We start from the raw sequence: 13,638 nt of genomic DNA on the forward strand, positions 1-13,638 counted from the left end.
ATTGTCTCCAGGCGCCAGGGCAGGAAGATCAGTTGCCCGAGCGTCATGTGCCACCTTCTGCTGAGCACGCTGCTGTCGCATCCTTTTCAGTACTGGAGCATGGTCGGGTTCAGGAACATGAATGGACGGCACAGAGGTCCTGAGGGTGCGACCCATCAACAGCTGGGCTGGCGAGAGGCCCATGGACAGTGGGGCCGAGCGATAGGCCAGCAGGGCTAAACAGAAGTCAGATCTGGCATCAGCTGCCTTGCAGAGGAGCCGCTTCACGATATGGACGCCCTTTTCCGCCTTGCCATTCGACTGGGGATGCAAGGGACTGGACGTCACGTGTGTGAAGTTGTAGGAAGCGGCAAAAGAAGACAATTCTTGGCTTGCAAAACAGGGCCCGTTGTCAGACATGACGGTGAGCGGAATTCCATGGCGAACGAAGGTTTCTTTGCATGCTCGGATGACAGCTGATGATGTCATGTTGTGCAGGCGTATGACTCAGTGTATGGGGACTGAATGGCCCGCACGCCCCTGCGAGGCTGACGGAATTGCACAGAGTTGTCAGGTTGAGCTGCTCGACAGCAGGTAGCGTGGGCCCATCCTGCCACAGCGGGGGCATTGTCGCGCTTTAGCCGGACATTGCCGCTTTAAGTGTGCGGATCCACAGTTGCCACACATCGTGACGTCATGGCGTTCGTTGCGCCACCGCGCATGCGCGGTGCGGTCCTGCATAGAGCGTGCCTGCGCATCCCATCCCTGTGCGTCGACGTCCCCTCTTTTGGTGCGTACAAGCGCGGGAGGCCTCGGAAAGCGCGCAAAATGTCCGCCCTCGTCCGGAACACGGGCCGGGAGGAACTCGATCGACTGGACCCGCTCGGCCTCGTAGGACCCCTGCCGTGCCGATTCGGCCACCTGGATTTGGGAGTACCGGCTGGTCGCGTTTTCGTGGAGGACACAGGTCTCGATGGTGGTGGCTAGGGTGAGGCGCTTTATATTGAGGAGCTGCTGGCGTAGGGTGTACGAGGTGACCCCAAAAACTATCTGATCCCGAATCATGGAGTCGGAGGTGGCCTCATAGCCGCAGGACTGCGTGAGGATATGGAGGTGTGTCAAAAAAGATTGAAAAGGCTCATCCTTACCCTGCAGGTGCTGCTGGAAGAGATACCTCCCGAAGCTCTCATTAACTTCCACGCTGAAGTGTTCCTCAAATTTTAGAAGGACCGTCTTGTATTTCGTCTTATCCTCGCCTTCCGTGAATGCCAGGGAGTTGTAGATGTGGATGGCGTGTTGCCCCGCCGTGGAGAGGAGGAGGGTGATCTTCCTGGAAGAGTTGGAAGCGCTGTTTAAACAGCTTCCAGTTGACGCCAAGTTTTCCAGCGATCCGGAGCGGCTGGGGCGGGCTGATGGTGCCCATGGCACAGGATGGCGGATCTCTGAGGTGCAGGTAGGTCTCACAGTCGCTGGCGAGTTTCCAGTCCTGGTATCATGTCGTGTTGGGTGTTCCGATACACAAACGAACCAACACTGTTGTAGATGGTACAACTCTGTTTTATTGTTCTGTACAATAATAACTATTAACTTCTGGCTGTGGTTCGTACTTCACCAGCTCACCTGTGGACCCAGCCTTTGCACTATCTTTGTGAGGCACTCAGCACATGGTGTCTGTCTGAGTGGCACGCTGTGAGCTCTGTGCTCTGAGCTATCTCCTGGTAGAATGAGCGGGAACTGTGGTGTTCCCTGTTTTATAGTGCGTGTGCTCCCACTGGTGATTGGCTGCGATGTTGTGTGTGTGTTGGTTGGTCCAACTACCTGTCCATCAGTGCGTATGTGTGATTGAACCATGTATGTTTTTTTTTTATAAATGTTTTATTGAAAATTTTTTCCCAAACAACAATTTTCCCCCTCTTACAAAGCAAACGCAACAATAACAATACAGAAATTTTAAACAATACACAAGTAACAAAACCCCTTTATCTTTGACCTAAACTAAACCCCCCCTCCCCCCCTCCCCCTGGGTTGCTGCTGCTGGTCATCTGTCTTCCCTCTAACGTTCCCCTAGGTAGTCGAGAAATGGCTGCCACCGCCTGGTGAACCCTTGAGCCGATCCTCTCAGGGCAAACTTTATCTGCTCCAGTTTAATGAACCCCGCCATATCATTTACCCAGGCCTCCAGTCCGGGGGGTTTCGCCTCCTTCCACATGAGTAGGATCCTGCGCCGGGCTACTAGGGACGCAAAGGCCACAACGTCGGCCTCTTTCGCCTCCTGCACTCCCGGCTCTTCCGCAACTCCAAATAGAGCTAACCCCCAGCCTGGTTTGACCCGGGCCTTCACCACCCGCGAAATCACTCCCGTCACTCCCTTCCAATACCCTTCCAGTGCCGGGCATGCCCAAAACATATGTGCGTGGTTTGCCGGGCTCCCGCCACACCTCCCACATTTGTCCTCCACTCCAAAGAACCTGCTCAATCTTGCTCCCGTTATGTGTGCTCTATGTAGCACCTTAAATTGAATCAGGCTAAGCCTGGCGCATGAGGAAGAGGAATTTACCCTGCTTAGGGCATCAGCCCACATACCCTCCTCTATCTCCTCCCCTAGTTCTTCTTCCCACTTTCCTTTTAGTTCGCCCACCGACTCCTCCCCCTCTTCCCTCATCTCTCGGTAAATCTCTGACACCTTGCCCTCTCCGACCCACACCCCTGAAAGCACCCTGTCCTGTATCCCCTGTGTCGGGAGCAATGGAAATTCCCTCACCTGTTGTCTAGTAAATGCCCTCACCTGCATATATCTCAAGAAATTTCCCCGGGGCAACTTATACTTTTCCTCCAATGCTCCCAAGCTCGCAAAAGTCCCATCTATAAATAAATCTCCCACCCTCCTAATTCCCAACTGGAACCAGCTCTGAAATCCTCCATCCATTCTTCCTGGGGCGAACCTATGGTTGTTCCTGATTGGGGACCCCACCAGGGCTCCCCGCACCCCTCTCTGTCGCCTCCACTGTCCCCAGATATTCAATGTTGCCGCCACCACCGGGTTCGTGGTAAACTTTTTAGGTGAGATCGGTAGCGGCGCCGTCACCAGCGCCTCTAAACTCGTCCCTTTACAGGACTTTCTCTCCAGTCTTTCCCACGCCGCTCCCTCACCCTCCATCATCCATTTACGTATCATTGCCACATTGGCGGCCCAATAGTAATCGCCCAAGTTCGGTAGTGCCAATCCTCCTCTGTCCCTACTACGCTGAAGGAACCCCCTCCTTACTCTCGGAACTTTCCCTGCCCACACGAAGCTCGTGATGCTCCTGTCTATTTTATTAAAAAAGGTCTTAGTGATTAGTATAGGGAGACATTGAAATACAAATAAGAACCTCGGGAGGACCATCATCTTAATTGCTTGCACCCTGCCCGCCAGCGATAGAGGCTTGAACCATGTATGTTAATGTGGATATCATGACAAGCAGGTGATGCATCTCCTGTGCTTCCATGGAAAGGTGCTGTGGGAAGGAGGTGTGCTGTTCTTTGTGTTGCTTATTCAGGACAGATTGCATAGTGTGCCACAAAGACCACAGTATAGCTTTTACTTAACTAAAGCCATCATTTTGTTCACACTACTCAACTGGGTTTCGATACTTAGTCCTTATTAGAATACAGAATTGATCAATAACACCTAATTACACTCACCTACTGCTAATCTCACTCGCTGGTATAACTTTAATCTAACCTTCTCACACTAACTGCTCTGATAACGTCGCTCTAGCTGTCCCCTAATGTCTGGCATCACTGATTTATGTAGTTGTATCTGCAGCTCCCTCTAGAGGCTATTCATGAAGCTACGCTAGCCCTTGCAATGCTGATAGCTATGATAATACCACATGAAGGAGGGGTTGTACAGGGTGATATAGAATCGTAGAATGGTTATAGAACAGAAAGAGGCCATTCGGTTTTCTCCAAGAGCAACTCGGCTGACCCCACTGCCCTGCCTTTTCCCTGTAGCCCTTCAATTCTTTTCTCTTCAGGTGCTTCTCCAATACCTCTTTAAAAACCAGTTTCAATCTGCCTCCACCACACTCTCAGATAGTGTCAGCCTGAACCGAACCACTCAATCTACCTCCACCACACTCTCAGGTAGTGTCAGCCTGACTCTAACCACTCAATCTGCCTCCACCACACTCTCAGGTAGTGTCAGCCTGACTCTAACCACTCAATCTGCCTCCACCACACTCTCAGGTAGTGTCATTCTGACCCTACCACTCAATCTGCCTCCACCACACTCTCAGATAGTGTCGTCCTGACCCTAACCACTCAATCTGCCTCCACCACACTCTCAGGTAGTGTTGTCCTGACCCTAACCACTCAATCTGCCTCCACCAAACTCTCAGGTAGTGTCATCCTGACTCTAACCACTCAATCTGCCTCCACCACACTCTCAGATAGTGTCGTCCTGACCCTAACCACTCAATCTACCTCCACCACACTCTCAGGTAGTGTTGTCCTGACCCTACCACTCAATCTGCCTCCACCACACTCTCAGATAGTGTCGTCCTGACCCTAACCACTCAATCTGCCTACACCACACTCTCAGGTAGTGTTGTCCTGACCCTAATCACTCAATCTGCCTCCACCACACTCTCAGGTAGTGTCATCCTGACCCTAACCACTCAATCTGCCTCCACCACACTCTCAGATAGTGTCGTCCTGACCCTAACCACTCAATCTACCTCCACCACACTCTCAGGTAGTGTTGTCCTGACCCTAACCACTCAATCTGCCTCCACCACACTCTCAGGTAGTGTCATCCTGACTCTAACCACTCAATCTGCCTCCACCACACTCTCAGGTAGTGTCATTCTGACCCTACCACTCAATCTGCCTCCGCCACACTCTCAGATAGTGTCGTCCTGACCCTAACCACTCAATCTACCTCCACCACACTCTCAGGTAGTGTCATCCTGACTCTAACCACTCAATCTGCCTCCACCACACTCTCAGGTAGTGTCATCCTGACTCTAACCACTCAATCTGCCTCCACCACACTCTCAGGTAGTGTTGTCCTGACCCTAACCACTCAATCTGCCTCCACCACACTCTCAGGTAGTGTCATCCTGACCCTAACCACTCAATCTACCTCCACCACACTCTCAGGTAGTGTCATCCTGACTCTAACCACTCAATCTGCCTCCACCACACTCTCAGGTAGTGTCATCCTGACTCTAACCACTCAATCTGCCTCCACCACACTCTCAGGTAGTGTTGTCCTGACCCTAACCACTCAATCTGCCTCCACCACACTCTCAGGTAGTGTCATCCTGACTCTAACCACTCAATCTGCCTCCACCACACTCTCAGGTAGTGTTGTCCTGACCCTAACCACTCAATCTGCCTCCACCACACTCTCAGGTAGTGTCATCCTGACTCTAACCACTCAATCTGCCTCCACCACACTCTCAGGTAGTGTTGTCCTGACTCTAACCACTCAATCTGCCTCCACCACACTCTCAGGTAGTGTTGTCCTGACCCTAACCACTCAATCTGCCTCCACCACACTCTCAGGTAATGTCGTCCTGAACTAACCACTCAACCTGCCTCCACCACACTCGCAGATAGTGTTGTCCTCACCCTAACCACTCAATCTGCCCCCACCACACTCTCAGATAGTGTCATCCTGACTCTAACCACTCAATCTGCCTCCACCACACTCTCAGGTAGTGTCGTCCTCACCCTAACCACTCAATCTACCTCCACCACACTCTCAGGTAGTGTCGTCCTGACCCTAACCACTCAATCTGCCTCCACCACACTCTCAGGTAGTGTTGTCCTGACCCTAACCACCCAATCTGCCTCCACCACACTCTCAGGTAGTGTCATCCTGACCATAACCACTCAATCTGCCTCCACCACACTCTCAGGTAGTGTTGTCCTGACCCTAACGACTCAATCTGCTTCCGCCACACTCTCAGATAGTGTCGTCCTGACCCTAATCACTAAATCTGCCTCCACCACACTCGCAGATAGTGTTGTCCTGACCCTAACCACTCAATCTGCCTCCTTCACACTCTCAGGTAGTGTCATCCTGACCCTAACCACTCAATCCGCCTCCACCACACTCTCAGGTAGTGTTGTCCTGACCCTAACCACTCAATCTGCCTCCGCCACACTCTCAGATAGTGTCATTCTGACCCTAACCACTCAATCTGCCTCCACCACACTCTCAGATAGTGTCGTCCTCACCCTAACCACTCAATCTACCTCCACCACACTCTCAGGTAGTGTTGTCCTGACCCTAACCACCCAATCTGCCTTCACCACACTCTCAGGTAGTGTCATCCTGACCCTAACCACTCAATCTGCCTCCACCACACTCTCAGATAGTGTCAGCCTGACCCTAACCACTCAATCTGCCTCCGCCACGCTCTCAGATAGTGTCGTCCTGACCTTAACCACTCAATCTACCTCCACCACACTCTCAGGTAGTGTCAGCCTGACTCTAACCACTCAATCTGCCTCCGCCACACTCTCAGGTAATGTCGTCCTGAACCTAACCACTCAATCTGCCTCCACCACACTCTCAGGTAGTGTTGTCCTGACCCTAACAACTCAATCTGCCTCCGCCACGCTCTCAGATAGTGTCGTCCTGACCCTAACCACTCAATCTACCTCCACACGCTCTCAGGTAGTGTTGTCCTGACCCTAACCACCCAATCTGCCTTCACCACACTCTCAGGTAGTGTCATTCTGACCCTAACCACTCAATCTGCCTCCGCCACACTCTCAGATAGTGTCATTCTGACCCTAACCACTCAATCTGCCTCCACCACGCTCTCAGGTAGTGTCGTCTTGACCCTAACCACTCAATCTGCCTTCACCACACTCTCAGGGAGTGTCGTCCTGACCCTAACCACTCAATCTGCCTCCGCCACACTCTCAGGTAGTGTCGTCCTGACCCTAACCACTCAATCTGCCTCCACCACACTCTGAGGTAGTGTTGTCCTGACCCTAATCACTCAATCTGCCTCCACCACACTCTCAGGGAGTGTCGTCCTGACCCTAACCACTCAATCTGCCTCCGCCACACTCTCAGGTAGTGTCGGCCTGAACCTAACCACTCAATCTGCCTCCACCACACTCTCAGGTAGTGTTGTCCTGACCCTAACCACTCAATCTGCCTCCGCCACACTCTCAGGTAGTGTCATTCTGACCCTAACCACTCAATCTGCCTCCACCACACTCTCAGGTAGTGTCATTCTGACCCTAACCACTCAATCTACCTCCACCACACTCTCAGATAGTGTCATTCTGACCCTAACCACTCAATCTGCCTCCACCACGCTCTCAGGTAGTGTCGTCTTGACCCTAACCACTCAATCTGCCTTCACCACACTCTCAGGGAGTGTCGTCCTGACCCTAACCACTCAATCTGCCTCCGCCACACTCTCAGGTAGTGTCGTCCTGACCCTAACCACTCAATCTGCCTCCACCACACTCTGAGGTAGTGTTGTCCTGACCCTAATCACTCAATCTGCCTCCACCACACTCTCAGGGAGTGTCGTCCTGACCCTAACCACTCAATCTGCCTCCGCCACACTCTCAGGTAGTGTCGGCCTGAACCTAACCACTCAATCTGCCTCCACCACACTCTCAGGTAGTGTTGTCCTGACCCTAACCACTCAATCTGCCTCCGCCACACTCTCAGGTAGTGTCATTCTGACCCGAACCACTCAATCTGCCTCCACCACACTCTCAGGTAGTGTCATTCTGACCCTAACCACTCAATCTGCCTCCACCACACTCTCAGATAGTGTTGCCCTGACCCTAACCACTCAACCTGCCTCCACCACACTCTCAGGTAGTGTTGTCCTGACCCTAACCACTCAATCTACCTCCACCACGCTCTCAGGTAGTGTTGTCCTGACGCTAACCACTCAATCTGCCTCCACCACACTCTCAGGTAGTGTTGTCCTGACCCTAACCACTCAATCTGCCTCCACCACACTCTCAGGTAGTGTTGTCCTGACCCTAACCACTCAATGTACCTCCACCACCCTCTCAGGTAGTGTCGTCCTGACCCTAACCACTCAATCTGCCTCCACCACACTCTCAGGTAGTGTCGTCCTGACCCTAACAACTCAATCTGCCTCCGCCACACTCTCAGGTAGTGTCAGCCTGACTCTAACCACTCAATCTGCCTCCACCACACTCTCAGGTAGTGTCAGCCTGACTCTAACCACTCAATCTGCCTCCACCACACTCTCAGGTAGTGTCATTCTGACCCTACCACTCAATCTGCCTCCACCACACTCTCAGATAGTGTCGTCCTGACACTAACCACTCAATCTGCCTCCACCACACTCTCAGGTAGTGTTGTCCTGACCCTAACCACTCAATCTGCCTCCACCACACTCTCAGGTAGTGTCATCCTGACCCTAACCACTCAATCTGCCTCCACCACACTCTCAGATAGTGTCGTCCTGACCCTAACCACTCAATCTACCTCCACCACACTCTCAGGTAGTGTTGTCCTGACCCTAACCACTCAATCTGCCTCCACCACACTCTCAGGTAGTGTCATCCTGACTCTAACCACTCAATCTGCCTCCACCACACTCTCAGATAGTGTCGTCCTGACCCTAACCACTCAATCTACCTCCACCACACTCTCAGGTAGTGTTGTCCTGACCCTACCACTCAATCTGCCTCCACCACACTCTCAGATAGTGTCGTCCTGACCCTAACCACTCAATCTGCCTCCACCACACTCTCAGGTAGTGTTGTCCTGACCCTAATCACTCAATCTGCCTCCACCACACTCTCAGATAGTGTCAGCCTGAACCGAACCACTCAATCTACCTCCACCACACTCTCAGGTAGTGTCAGCCTGACTCTAACCACTCAATCTGCCTCCACCACACTCTCAGGTAGTGTCAGCCTGACCCTAACCACTCAATCTGCCTCCACCACACTCTCAGATAGTGTTGCCCTGACCCTAACCACTCAACCTGCCTCCACCACACTCTCAGGTAGTGTTGTCCTGACCCTAACCACTCAATCTACCTCCACCACGCTCTCAGGTAGTGTTGTCCTGACCCTAACCACTCAATCTGCCTCCACCACACTCTCAGGTAGTGTTGTCCTGACCCTAACCACTCAATCTGCCTCCACCACACTCTCAGGTAGTGTTGTCCTGACCCTAACCACTCAATCTACCTCCACCACCCTCTCAGGTAGTGTCGTCCTGACCCTAACCACTCAATCTGCCTCCACCACACTCTCAGGTAGTGTCGTCCTGACCCTAACAACTCAATCTGCCTCCGCCACACTCTCAGGTAGTGTCAGCCTGACTCTAACCACTCAATCTGCCTCCACCACACTCTCAGGTAGTGTCAGCCTGACTCTAACCACTCAATCTGCCTCCACCACACTCTCAGGTAGTGTCATTCTGACCCTACCACTCAATCTGCCTCCACCACACTCTCAGATAGTGTCGTCCTGACACTAACCACTCAATCTGCCTCCACCACACTCTCAGGTAGTGTTGTCCTGACCCTAACCACTCAATCTGCCTCCACCACACTCTCAGGTAGTGTCATCCTGACCCTAACCACTCAATCTGCCTCCACCACACTCTCAGATAGTGTCGTCCTGACCCTAACCACTCAATCTACCTCCACCACACTCTCAGGTAGTGTTGTCCTGACCCTAACCACTCAATCTGCCTCCACCACACTCTCAGGTAGTGTCATCCTGACTCTAACCACTCAATCTGCCTCCACCACACTCTCAGATAGTGTCGTCCTGACCCTAACCACTCAATCTACCTCCACCACACTCTCAGGTAGTGTTGTCCTGACCCTACCACTCAATCTGCCTCCACCACACTCTCAGATAGTGTCGTCCTGACCCTAACCACTCAATCTGCCTCCACCACACTCTCAGGTAGTGTTGTCCTGACCCTAATCACTCAATCTGCCTCCACCACACTCTCAGATAGTGTCAGCCTGAACCGAACCACTCAATCTGCCTCCACCACACTCTCAGGTAGTGTTGTCCTGACCCTAACCACTCAATCTGCCTCCACCACACTCTCAGGTAGTGTTGTCCTGACCCTAACCACTCAATCTGCCTCCACCACACTCTCAGGTAGTGTCATCCTGACCCTAACCACTCAATCTGCCTCCACCACACTCTCAGATAGTGTCGTCCTGACCCTAACCACTCAATCTATCTCCACCACACTCTCAGGTAGTGTTGTCCTGACCCTAACCACTCAATCTGCCTCCACCACACTCTCAGGTAGTGTCATCCTGACTCTAACCACTCAATCTGCCTCCACCACACTCTCAGGTAGTGTCATTCTGACCCTACCACTCAATCTGCCTCCGCCACACTCTCAGATAGTGTCGTCCTGACCCTAACCACTCAATCTACCTCCACCACACTCTCAGGTAGTGTCATCCTGACTCTAACCACTCAATCTGCCTCCACCACACTCTCAGGTAGTGTCATCCTGACTCTAACCACTCAATCTGCCTCCACCACACTCTCAGGTAGTGTTGTCCTGACCCTAACCACTCAATCTGCCTCCACCACACTCTCAGGTAGTGTCATCCTGACCCTAACCACTCAATCTACCTCCACCACACTCTCAGGTAGTGTCATCCTGACTCTAACCACTCAATCTGCCTCCACCACACTCTCAGGTAGTGTCATCCTGACTCTAACCACTCAATCTGCCTCCTCCACACTCTCAGGTAGTGTTGTCCTGACCCTAACCACTCAATCTGCCTCCACCACACTCTCAGGTAGTGTCATCCTGACTCTAACCACTCAATCTGCCTCCACCACACTCTCAGGTAGTGTTGTCCTGACCCTAACCACTCAATCTGCCTCCACCACACTCTCAGGTAGTGTCATCCTGACTCTAACCACTCAATCTGCCTCCACCACACTCTCAGGTAGTGTTGTCCTGACTCTAACCACTCAATCTGCCTCCACCACACTCTCAGGTAGTGTTGTCCTGACCCTAACCACTCAATCTGCCTCCACCACACTCTCAGGTAATGTCGTCCTGAACTAACCACTCAACCTGCCTCCACCACACTCGCAGATAGTGTTGTCCTCACCCTAACCACTCAATCTGCCCCCACCACACTCTCAGATAGTGTCATCCTGACTCTAACCACTCAATCTGCCTCCACCACACTCTCAGGTAGTGTCGTCCTCACCCTAACCACTCAATCTACCTCCACCACACTCTCAGGTAGTGTCGTCCTGACCCTAACCACTCAATCTGCCTCCACCACACTCTCAGGTAGTGTTGTCCTGACCCTAACCACCCAATCTGCCTCCACCACACTCTCAGGTAGTGTCATCCTGACCCTAACCACTCAATCTGCCTCCACCACACTCTCAGGTAGTGTTGTCCTGACCCTAACGACTCAATCTGCTTCCGCCACACTCTCAGATAGTGTCGTCCTGACCCTAACCACTAAATCTGCCTCCACCACACTCGCAGATAGTGTCGTCCTCACCCTAACCACTCAATCTACCTCCACCACACTCTCAGGTAGTGTTGTCCTGACCCTAACCACCCAATCTGCCTTCACCACACTCTCAGGTAGTGTTGTCCTGACCCTAACCACTCAATCTGCCTCCACCACGCTCTCAGATAGTGTCGTCCTCACCCTAACCACTCAATCTACCTCCACCACACTCTCAGGTAGTGTTGTCCTGACCCTAACCACCCAATCTGCCTTCACCACACTCTCAGGTAGTGTCATCCTGACCCTAACCACTCAATCTGCCTCCACCACACTCTCAGATAGTGTCAGCCTGACCCTAACCACTCAATCTGCCTCCGCCACGCTCTCAGATAGTGTCGTCCTGACCCTAACCACTCAATCTACCTCCACCACACTCTCAGGTAGTGTCAGCCTGACTCTAACCACTCAATCTGCCTCCGCCACACTCTCAGGTAATGTCGTCCTGAACCTAACCACTCAATTTGCCTCCACCACACTCTCAGGTAGTGTTGTCCTGACCCTAACAACTCAATCTGCCTCCGCCACGCTCTCAGATAGTGTCGTCCTGACCCTAACCACTCAATCTACCTCCACACGCTCTCAGGTAGTGTTGTCCTGACCCTAACCACCCAATCTGCCTTCACCACACTCTCAGGTAGTGTCATTCTGACCCTAACCACTCAATCTGCCTCCGCCACACTCTCAGATAGTGTCATTCTGACCCTAACCACTCAATCTGCCTCCACCACGCTCTCAGGTAGTGTCGTCTTGACCCTAACCACTCAATCTGCCTTCACCACACTCTCAGGGAGTGTCGTCCTGACCCTAACCACTCAATCTGCCTCCGCCACACTCTCAGGTAGTGTCGTCCTGACCCTAACCACTCAATCTGCCTCCACCACACTCTGAGGTAGTGTTGTCCTGACCCTAATCACTCAATCTGCCTCCACCACACTCTCAGGGAGTGTCGTCCTGACCCTAACCACTCAATCTGCCTCCGCCACACTCTCAGGTAGTGTCGGCCTGAACCTAACCACTCAATCTGCCTCCACCACACTCTCAGGTAGTGTTGTCCTGACCCTAACCACTCAATCTGCCTCCGCCACACTCTCAGGTAGTGTCATTCTGACCCTAACCACTCAATCTGTCTCCACCACACTCTCAGGTAGTGTCATTCTGACCCTAACCACTCAATCTACCTCCACCACACTCTCAGATAGTGTCATTCTGACCCTAACCACTCAATCTGCCTCCACCACGCTCTCAGGTAGTGTCGTCTTGACCCTAACCACTCAATCTGCCTTCACCACACTCTCAGGGAGTGTCGTCCTGACCCTAACCACTCAATCTGCCTCCGCCACACTCTCAGGTAGTGTTGTCCTGACCCTAACCACTCAATCTACCTCCACCACGCTCTCAGGTAGTGTTGTCCTGACCCTAACCACTCAATCTGCCTCCACCACACTCTCAGGTAGTGTTGTCCTGACCCTAACCACTCAATGTACCTCCACCACCCTCTCAGGTAGTGTCGTCCTGACCCTAACCACTCAATCTGCCTCCACCACACTCTCAGGTAGTGTCGTCCTGACCCTAACAACTCAATCTGCCTCCGCCACACTCTCAGGTAGTGTCAGCCTGACTCTAACCACTCAATCTGCCTCCACCACACTCTCAGGTAGTGTCAGCCTGACTCTAACCACTCAATCTGCCTCCACCACACTCTCAGGTAGTGTCATTCTGACCCTACCACTCAATCTGCCTCCACCACACTCTCAGATAGTGTCGTCCTGACACTAACCACTCAATCTGCCTCCACCACACTCTCAGGTAGTGTTGTCCTGACCCTAACCACTCAATCTGCCTCCACCACACTCTCAGGTAGTGTCATCCTGACCCTAACCACTCAATCTGCCTCCACCACACTCTCAGATAGTGTCGTCCTGCCCCTAACCACTCAATCTACCTCCACCACACTCTCAGGTAGTGTTGTCCTGACCCTAACCACTCAATCTGCCTCCACCACACTCTCAGGTAGTGTCATCCTGACTCTAACCACTCAATCTGCCTCCACCACACTCTCAGATAGTGTCGTCCTGACCCTAACCACTCAATCTACCTCCACCACACTCTCAGGTAGTGT

Source organism: Scyliorhinus torazame, chromosome 17, assembly GCF_047496885.1.
Source record: "Scyliorhinus torazame isolate Kashiwa2021f chromosome 17, sScyTor2.1, whole genome shotgun sequence".
NCBI lineage: Eukaryota > Metazoa > Chordata > Chondrichthyes > Carcharhiniformes > Scyliorhinidae > Scyliorhinus > Scyliorhinus torazame.